Below are 8,204 nucleotides of genomic sequence, written 5' to 3' on the forward strand. Positions count from 1 at the left end.
GTACTCAAAGATTTGTTGAAATTAATGATGGAAAATGACCACAAGACCAACAGATCTAAATTATTTTTTCCAACCTACAAACCCTCTGAAGTTGGTTTCAAACCCCTCCTCTAGCGTTGTGATCACAAGTCAGCTCCCGAGTGAGCCTGTTTACTACTGTATGATAGATTACTAAGACTATCCCAAAACTCAAGGAGTATGACACTGATTAAAGGATTTCCACATTCTCATAAGCTCTTTCCAACTCCCCAGATATGTTAGGATGGTCTCTTCAAATCTTTCATTCAGTAAATACGCATTATGTCTGGAATCTCAGAATCCTTTACATTAAAAGTGTTCCTTGTTCCGAATTCTGATCCTTCCCTATTTCCCCTCCTTCAGGATTGTTTCAGAGCAAGCCTGCAGCCTGGATCCATGGATAAGGTCAATTCTTCAGTGGTGTCTGAGTTTGTATTGCTGGGACTCTCTAGTTCTCAGGAACTTCAGCTTTTCTTTTTGTTTTCTTCTCTGTGCTGTATGTGGTCATTGTGCTGGGAAACCTTCTTATTATCCTCATGGTGACTTTTGATAACAGACTGCACTCCCCGATGTACTTTCTCTTGGGAAACCTTTCCTTTGTGGACATCTGTCAGGCTTCCTTTGCTACTCCTAAGATGATTGTTGATTTTCTAAGTGAACACAAGACCATCTCCTTCAGTGGCTGCATAGCTCAGATTTTCTTCATTCACCTTTTTACTGGAGGGGAGATGGTGCTGCTTGTCTCCATGGCCTATGACAGATATGTAGCCATATGCAAACCCCTACACTATGTCATCATCATGAGCCAAAGGACATGCATTGTACTGGTAATGATCTCCTGGGCTGTGGGCTTGGTGCACACACTCAGCCAGTTATCATTTACGTGAATCTGCCTTTTTGTGGACCCAATGTAGTAGACAGCTTTTTTTGTGACCTTCTCGAGTGGCCAAACTTGCCTGCCTGGACTCTTACATCACTGAAATACTCATTGTGGTCAATAGGAATCCTTTCACTAAGCACTTTCTCTCTTTGGCCAGCTCTTACATCATTAGTCTTGCCACTGTCTGGTTTAAGTCTTCTGCTGCAATGGCCAAGGCATTTTCTACTCTAGCTGCCCATATCACTGTAGTAATATTATTCTTTGGACCTTGCATATTCATCTATGTGTGGCCCTTTACCACCTACCCTGTGGATAAAGTTCTTGCCATATTTTACACCATTTTTACTCCCATTCTAAACCCCATTATTTACACACTAAGGAACAGAGATATGAAGACTGCCATGAGGAAAATTATGACGTATTACTTGAGGCCCAAGAAAATTTCTGAGATGCCACTAGTACTGAGGAATTCCCTTTAGTAAGACAAAATTCATTTAAATTCTTTGAATCAGTAGTCTAATTATATGTTCACGTGGCATATCTTAACTGGGGTGAAAGTAATAAAGAAGATGATATAGAGATTATTTAATTGATATTGACAAGTCTTTTTCTGAGTATCACCTAAGCAAAAGTTAAATATCCAAAACTGTAAAAAAATACATCATGATTACTGATTTTGGAGATAAGTTTTGGTATGACTTTTTATGGATAGCGTAGATTCATTGACTGTTTCAGTTACAGATAAATAGAAATATGATTGAAAAAAGAATGTGAACCTGATTCTTTGGTGGGGATAAATTTAGACATTTTCCTGATCTTATGAGTTTCCTAATTTGCATGCCTAAAAATCAATATACAAGGATGGTATTAAAGAATCTGAAACCAAATTTTCCCAACCAGGGGATAGCCACTCACTGATTTAAGATCAGTGCATAGATGTAAGTGAAGCTTCTTAGGTTATGAGATCCCTCCCCCAACATTATTTATGCCTATCCCATGTTGTTTTCCAATAACTAACAGTGCACTAAAATATGGAATTATATGTAATCAGAAGTTTGCTTTTCAAATATTTCATTTAGTAATATTTGCTTTCTTTGATCAGTTAAGCTAATTCCAGTTCCTCTGAAGTTACATTATAGAAGGGAGAGGAGAATCTTTAAAGCTGACCAATTCAACATGGACTTTTCAGTCTGTGCTATAAGGAGCTATGTAGCAGTCTTCCATTTGGACCAAATAATACATTCTTAATGATTATAATTATCAATGTTAAATATATATCGAATTGGTAACCAGGACCCCAGAGCTGGATCTCTGCTTTAGACTTAGGGATAATTAGGGGGGTTATTAATGTTGATTAGAGTTTCTACATTTACTTTCCCAAATTTTTCAATTCATATGAGGCAGATAGATTTCTTGAAATATTAGCCTCTCTTCTATGCTAAGAATGAAGACTCTAGTTTTGCACTTTGTTGTTTGCTTTCTTATCCTCCCATTTCCAGCTAATCTTTTCTGAGTCTGTCCCTAATAGAATCATCATTAAGTAAAATTAAAGAAACCTTGGAAGTTTCCTTTTCTCCCACCCCACTCAATTTTTGCTCTCTCTTATAGCATTCTAGTTCTTCTGAGACCTGATATGCTTTGCTCTTTTCTACTCTCAAAATCTACCTTCCTGTAAAAGTAATCTACACTTTAAATTTAAACCCATAAATTACCATTCCTCCAGAATGTGACATATTGATTTCTTTTTAATTTTAGAATACAAGTCCATCCGTAGCTAGAGAAAAGAGTCGGTATATTGGATCTAGAACAGGAACAAGAAGAGATTTCACCAATGTTCCCTGACTTTATAGCACACAGGCCACCTCATATTCTGTCCACAGAATGAGGGCTGGTGTTATAATTGTTCTTCTTGAAGAAAAGGCTGTGCACTCTATGATTTCCTCCTAATAAGCCTATAGTATTAAAGTATTAGGAAGGTAGGATTCATTAAAAAGCTTATTAATGCCATACTTTTTTTTCTACTTTTATTTTTTTGTTGTTTTGTTTTTTTAGGGTTGCACCTGCTGTATATGGAAGTGCCCAGGCTAGGGGTTGAATCAGAGCTGAGAATCAATGTACTAAGAATTTCATAAATTATGTAACCTGGTTAACTATACTAGTTATTAGTTACTTAGGCACTCATAACATTCTTTCACTCAGAGATGATTTTGAAGATATGATTAATCATAGCTCTCCTTCCCACCAAACAGCATAAACACACATAGGATTTCCTATACAGAATATTTATTACTTCAGAAATTGATTTTATTAATTAAAATTGAATATACACAAGCAAAAAATCTTCTCTCTCTCTCTCTCTCTTTTTAATAGCCACGCCTGCAGTATATGGAAATTCCTGGGCTAGGGGTCAAATTGGAGCTGTAGCTGCAGGCCTGTGCCACAGCCATGGCAACACTAGATCTGAGCCACACTGATGCTTGTGGCAATGCCGAATCCTTAACCCACTGAGCGAGGCCAGGGAGAGAACCTTCATCCTCAGGGGCACTATGCTGAGCCACTGAGCCACAATGGGAAATTCCTTTCCTTTTTTATTTTTAGGATTTTTATGTAAAATTAATAAAATTTTGCTAAAATAATATAAATAAAACTTGTGCAAATAATTTAAATTTTGTCCAGTTGTACATTTTAATGTGAAGGCAGGTAGCTTTTAGTTTAAGACAACTTTGTAGAGTGATCTTTGACATTGAAATCTATGTGCCATTTATGATACTGAATTAAGCTTAAATTTTTATCTTAATGGACTTTCTGAAATAAAATGATAAGTATTAAGAAATGGAGTCTGAACTCCCACAGCTAATTCACAGAAGAGGAAACGTTTGTCTCAGAGGACTCCAAGTTTTCCCAGACTCTGAATTTCTTCATATGGACTCACTTACATTGTTTTGAAATGAATGAAGTATCTTTGTGAGGTCTTCTTCCAAGAAGAGATAAAGTACTATCGATATCTCTACTGAGTTTTCCCAAAGAATGTCTGGAAAGCCAGCAAGTTTTCTTGTAGTAGAGGAAAACACATTTTACTCTTAATTCTTTAGATAATCTCTTTACACATTGGATATTTAAGGTCCTACAATTAAATGTTGATGAGTTGACAACAATCTTAGCAGTAAGTGTATACAATTTCAGAGCTGTTAGAAGAATTTCCAGCTAACATATGCCAAGAAAAAGAGCAATGGTCACAATAATGTGTGGTGTTTCTTTTCAGCAAAAATGTAACAAGAAAAGTTACTTTGGCTGAAGAAAATTACAACTACTTCACTTAATAAAAAGTACATTTTTCCTTTGTGTATTTATTGACAAAGAACCATATCAGTTATCAGTTTATTGTCTCTTGACATCAAATTCACCTTCACTGGCCTTCTTTTTTGTGATACTGTAACTGAGCAGGGCTCTGTGGAGCTCCTGGGCATAAAAGCCCTTCTGGGTCCCACATTTCTTATTTTTAGGAAATGGGCCTCATTCAGCCTCTCTGACCATCTCTGAGTTCCAAGGGAACAGATTCAGACAGTTGCTGATAAGAGAAAGAAGGGGATGCAGAGACAAGGGAGTAACAGTCAAGAAACAATAGTACAGCCTTGGGGCAGGATCCTGGTTCCCTCTCAAGGGATACACATAAGGATGTAGGTATTTTATAGACCTAAGAGAAAAGTTATATTCCGTATGCTTCTTTCAGAAGTGAATATTTAAAATTGACCAGTTTAGAGTCCTTCCTTGTCCTTCTCCCTAGCTTAATTGGACCCTAAACATAATATCCCATAAGCTAAAGATCAGGCACCATGAACATAATTGCCTGTGGCTTAAAGATTATTAGCATGTGACTTTTTCAGGAACTTTCCTAGTTTGTTCTAATCTGTGATTGATATGCCCCTTTGGCAAGTACTGTTATTCTAGGCAATAACCCAGAAGACCACCACCATGATCATGCCAAGATATCCTGATGCCAGCTTCGATGACTAACATCCCCCCCAAAGAAAGAAGAATGCATGTTTGCCCCAATCCCGATTCCTATCTGAAAGCCTGTTTTTCTCCTTTTACTATAAAACTCCCCTCAATTCTTCCCAATGGAGGGCACATTCTTTAAGGCATTTGCCTGCTGTGACCTCCTTTGCCTGGCAAAGTGATAAAAGCTATTTTTTTCTCCTTCACCCAAAACTCTCTCTTCATGTGTCTATTCTGCACCATGGGACAGAGGCTGAGTTTCAGCAACAATACTGGAAAGAACTTTAAACCTTTCTTCTTTGTGATTATAAGGGGCAGGATGAACATTTAAGAAGGAATGGACTTCTCTTCTTGCTTCCAGTGTGCTTAATTTCTTCCTTTCTTTTTTTTCTTTTTAGGGTCCTACCAGCAGCATATGGAGATTCCCAGGTTAGGGGCTGAATCAGAGCTCTAGCCGGTGGCCTAAGCCACAACAAGAACTCTTTAATTTCTTGTTCCTACAGTGCAGCTGCCAGTGGTTCAAGGAAACCCAGTGGCTCTCACCCCCCAGTAAGTATTCTTGCCAGCCTGATCTTTAAATTCCCTGCTCCCCATTTTCCCTCCATCTATATACCAGGGTAACCCAGAGAACACCTCATCCACAGGGCTACATTCATATCTTTTGAGTTTTGAAACTCACCCATGTTTATTATTTCCCTGGGTTCTCTCTCTCAGCCCTCAGGTATTCTTTGGAGTATTCTTTTATCCCCTCAGTATCTAATACTTATTGTCAGTTCCTAAGACTTTATAGTAAATATACCCTGTTCAAATTACCATTGTGGTTTTTGTACCCTAACTAGACTCTGGCAGATATAGAAATTTTAAGCATTTTGAAGATATTGGAAAAAAAAAGAAGCATTGGAAAGAGTCTAATAAAATATCTAGGATCTAGCTGACAAAAAAATGTCAGCAGTATCCTATATTTACACACTTAAGTGAAATTCATTTAAGAGACACTTCAAAACAGAAGAAATTCTGGCATCTATGAAGTGGATGGTATCATTTGTCAACTCACTATTTCAAATTTCTATGTTCTAAGCCAGTGTGACAATTTTCATAGATTAACCAAAAATTTTTTTTTTTTTCCACATCATTCATACCTTTTTTTTTTTGAAGTGGTTAAGAAGGCTTAGATATAATTAGGGAAGATTAAAAGCATATATAACTCATAATCCTTAAAGTTTGTAGAAAAATTTCAATCATAAAATGCTTTCATTGAATGATCCAAACTGAGGAACTTTCAACTTGAAAAGAGAAGTCTGCTTCTTATCTTTACCCTCTGCTATTAAGAGCTTTACCAAACCAGAAGCAGCATCACTTTGTATTATTAAATGTGTGTCATACATTCAATGATAAAAACAAACAAAAATAAATCCAAGAGTTCACAGACTTTAAGAAAGTTTTTTTCATGAAATATTTCAAATCATTCTAGTTTTCAGGGATCCAAAGGGAAAGACCCGAAAGACAAATAACATAAGTTTCCAGTTTAGTTTCTACCTTAAGGAAACTATAAGATGAATGATATAATCACATTATAGCTTGAATTGAGACATTTTGCACAGTAGAATACCATGTTACATTTTGTTTAAAATAAAATAAATCCTAAAATGATTTGGTAATAAACTTTTTTTATGCAGGCATTTAAAAATAATAGAATAATATGAAAAAAGTCTTTCATTTTGTCTGGTCCACAGATCTCTGTAGGTTTTTCGTGCACCACAGACAAGGAAATATATTTAACTGTACAAAATATGGTAAAAAAGATGTGGAAATTTCGGTAAATGCAAAAATAACTTCTGAGCTGCTTATCAAACAAATTGGGTTTGAAAACTGACTACATTATGATAGAATACATCACTTGCTTTTGATCAGCTCCCCAAGCTCTTTAAAGTCTTTCAATTCCTATTCATTGTTCTTAGGATAAAAGGGAAAAAAACCCTCTGTGACATGGCTAACAAGGCTGTGTATGATTTGGTTCCCTACTTAAATCACCACACTAACACATACCATTATTTGAAAACATATTTCTCCCTGACTGAACTAAACTCCATGAAAATAGGTAATCTGTCTGTGCAGAAAATATGACAGGACTTTTGCAGCACTGCTTCTTATTTTCTCAATATTCAGATTATCAAAAACTATGTCGGGAAAGAAGAAATCTTCCCCTACACTTCTAGATTCTTAAGGCTGGTTTAAGAATTAAATTGACATGAGGCAGATTAACAGGAGAAAATCAAACACATTTTAATAATATATACATGGGAGAGACCTAGGAAAACTGAGTAACTCACCAAAATGGTTGAAACTTCACTTTAAATATTGTCTTCACTAAAGACAAACAAGAATGTTGGGGGTATTAATTTGGGACTTCAGAGAGGAGGAAGGCAATTCACGTGGAAATGGAAAAGCAAATGTTTGGAAAACACGTATTTGGAGGGCCATGTACAGGCAATAGGGCATTGAGAGAAATTTTAATAACAAGAGTTTGCTGTGTCCTCCCTGTCTACACATTTAAATTATCTACAATGAAAGCTCCCTTCCTGGAAGAGATCCTCAACATTCTCTAGGCAGTTAAAGTAAAAGTTTCTTCCTGAGTCTTTTGCATTTTAATTGTATTCATCTCAAGATAATCCACATGCCAAATAAACATTTTGGGGTGGCAAATTTTTCTCCCCTGCAACTACTTTGATCCTTATAATCCTTTTCTTTTCTTTCTTTCTTTTTCTTTCTTTTTTTTTTTTTGCAAGCAAAAGAAGCTAATTCTGACCAGCCTAAGCAGAAAGTAACTAGTACAAGGAGTTAGTGTAAAGAAAAAAAATGCTGCCCTTCACTTCAGTTAGAAAGGATCAAGCCATTAGCCACTGCAGTCATCCACTGACTGTGCACCTGAGGGGAATTTAGAATGGAGAAAAACAGGAAGCCTTCTGTGCTTGGATACTGGCCCCTAGGTAGTTAAGATGCAAATTTTAAGAAAACATTTCAGTGACCCCAGATTCTTGCATCTTCCCATACACAGAAAAGCACTAAATTCATTAACTTGAGATCTGTTCTTTGGGATTAGCAGTAATCCTTTTATACTTGACTACATGTTTTTCTCAGCAAAAATTATATGTATATATAATTTATATTATATAATTATATTTACATATTTCCTGGTCCTCTCTTACTTCTTCAGAGCAATCTGAAAGGCTATCTCCCAGGCTATAGTCCTCAGGAAGTTTCTTAAATAAAGCTTAACTCACTCACAACATTTACTTGAGCATTTTTATTT

At 36.2% G+C, this 8,204-nt stretch overlaps 1 pseudogene; it reads left to right on the top strand.

Moving 5' to 3' along the window:
• Positions 1 to 414: 414 nt before the first annotated feature.
• LOC125136836 (olfactory receptor 4K5-like) lies at positions 415 to 1,377 on the top strand (annotated as a pseudogene).
• Positions 1,378 to 8,204: the final 6,827 nt, after the last annotated feature.

This window comes from Phacochoerus africanus, chromosome 9, assembly GCF_016906955.1.
Source record: "Phacochoerus africanus isolate WHEZ1 chromosome 9, ROS_Pafr_v1, whole genome shotgun sequence".
NCBI lineage: Eukaryota > Metazoa > Chordata > Mammalia > Artiodactyla > Suidae > Phacochoerus > Phacochoerus africanus.